Raw genomic sequence first — 2769 nt, 5'->3', positions numbered from 1 at the left:
GGTTGAGATTATCGGTATATCTCCATTACATGTTTACGTATCAATTGAAATAATTTATTATTAAATAATTCATACATATTGGGCGCAAGAAAAAACCTTTTTTTTAGAAATCTGAAATATATCACCATTACACTCGAAAGTTTACCAATTGTCAATAGCATTGTTGCAGTGCAGAAGTAAAAAAGTACTGAAAATATGATTGTCTCACAAGCTCTTTATGTCTCACACTCGATACTATAGGTATATTTGCGAGCGAGACAATTTAAACAGTAGCCTGTATTATTGGCAATAGCTCTCGGGGCTTCGTTAGGAGTGATCCACTCGCTCGCATTGTGAGCGTCAGCCAATGGTTTTTTCAGATTTTTAGCGATTACATTAAAAATATTATCACTTGATTTTAAACATAGTTGATTGAATATAAAATTTTTGAGATTTTAAATGACTCATTTTTGCATGTGTATTGACTCACTCAGTACTCAGCAGTGGATTTTTTTGGCACAGTAAGGGGAGGGTTAAAAATTTAAAAAAATGTACAGCCTGCCAAAAAAAGCAGAAAACAATAGAGTACGCCGGTGTTCATATGGTAAAACAAAAAAAAACAGTAGTACTGAAATAGAAAGTCGCGACCTTGTCATAACCAATTTCAAAACAGGCCACCTTATTTCGGTTGTCAGCGTGAAAACAATTTGTAGTTATATTTTCTATTTTTTTGACAAACCATTTGTACTTTTTACAAGTAATTTAACTGTACACATTACGTAAGTTATATAATATTATGTATACATGTAAACCAAATATTGATTCGATGTTTCTAATTATAATGCTCATCGTGAAATCACATTAATATAGAAATATAGCTCTTATTAACTTGAGTTTGTCATGGTTAGTCAATTGGCTTGAAAAATAAATAAGATATGATAAAATAGAAAACTTTTCCTTAAGTAATTATACTACTAACAGATTGGTGGGATTATTGCTGCGCAATCTGTGGCTATTTTCAGATATGTACATGTCCATTGTATATTTTACTTGCATGAATATTAATTTGTAATATTTAAATCTCTGTAAGAAATAAAAACAATAATTTAAATAAAAAATAGCATTTTCTAGAATTCCTGGGAATTTTAAAACAGATTTATGAGTATAAAATTGTAATATAATATTATTTCACTATTGCCACATTTACACGGGAATGAGGAAGTTCAGTGCTACGGGAAATTGGATATTAAAATGTTTTTTATGCGCGTTAAAAATTAGAGCTTTAAATTGTAGTGTGAAGTTTCTCTAAAATGCATGAAAAAAAAAAAAATTAATAAAATCAAACAATTTACAATTTTAAATGATGTCACCAGTTCTTCCAAATCAACCAATGATAGAGTGTTGTGATAGATTTCCAGTTTACGGAGAGACAATTTACCGATCAGCGGAACTTACCCAAGAGAACTTGTGACGTAACACACAGAGTAATTTCAAAATTAAAATACTTTAAAAATCATAGCGCTGATAATAAGTTACATTTTTTTATTTGATAGTCTATTAACAAATAAAAAAAAAACACTGAACTACCTTATTGGTATTATTAAAAATGAATACACCAAAAGGTCCTTGAAACAAATTGGCCAATAATATTTAGACTGATACCTATTTTTGCCCGGCTACACAATTTTAATTAAAAGTTTTGAATCTTCGAATATTGACAGAATCATTTAGTTTTTACTGATGTTAACAACTCTTTATATCAAAGAACAATATTTCAGTCATTTTAAATACATAATATAATACACATTTCATATACAAAATTATATTCCTTAGAGTGAGTTGCACCATAAAGTCATGTTAAAATTAATATTTGAAGCACTTTTAATTATTTATTTATTTAGTTTATTACACATTTTTTTAGACAAGTCCCAACTCCATGGGACCGAAAGTCCTGTGTTGAGTTGGGACGAGTAATTAGTTGACGCAGACGTACAAGTATATCACCACAAATATTATATTGGGTCAGAAACATAGTAATAATTTAAAAAAATAATTTATTAACTTTGTGATTTTCCATGGTAAATAATTAACTTCATATTTGCTCTGTGTAAAATAACTATGCCAATTGGTTTTCGGAACACGACTGCTCCTTTGTCAAGGTTTAAAAATAAAGTAAATATATTTAATCTTACTAAAGCTTTACACCAAATTCCAAGAACTTAAAATGCATCCATTAATGTGTGTTCAGTGTTTCACATCCAGACTACAAACTCAAAAAAGGAATAAGGGACTGTCAAGAAATTTTTTTAAATAAGGGACTGTTATTTAAATATTTTTATTTTTTAAATTATTTATTTATTATTTTAAAAAACCCATTAGGTTTATATAATGAATATTAGAAGGTCTAGTCATCTTATTTCTCGTCTGGTAAGTGTGTGTCATCGTGTGATTTTTCTGGTTGATTTTAAATTTGTCTCCAGTGTAATTTTTTAAGTAGTAAGGTAAGTCAAGTAAGTTTTTTAAACCCATTGTATAGTATTTTTGACTGTCCTACTTTTGTCTTTGTTTTTTTTAACATGGTAGTTTTGTTATGTCATTGTCTTTTATGTCAAATTGGTGTGTTTTTTCATACAGTTCAGTCATAGGGGTCAGGTAGGGTAAGTTGTATGTTAGCATAAGTTTTGTATTTTGTTGTCTTTGTATCCTTGTTATGTCTGCTAGTTACCGGTTTCTTAGAAGGCGATCACGTAGCTCAATTTGCTTTCAACATAAGCTTCTGGCACATCATGA

This window comes from Micrasema longulum, unplaced genomic scaffold, assembly GCF_059751315.1.
Source record: "Micrasema longulum isolate JH-2025_06_02 unplaced genomic scaffold, ASM5975131v1 h1tg001338l, whole genome shotgun sequence".
Lineage (NCBI taxonomy): Eukaryota > Metazoa > Arthropoda > Insecta > Trichoptera > Brachycentridae > Micrasema > Micrasema longulum.
The sequence above is the reverse complement of the archived record's forward strand: the minus strand, read 5'-3'. Positions refer to the sequence as shown.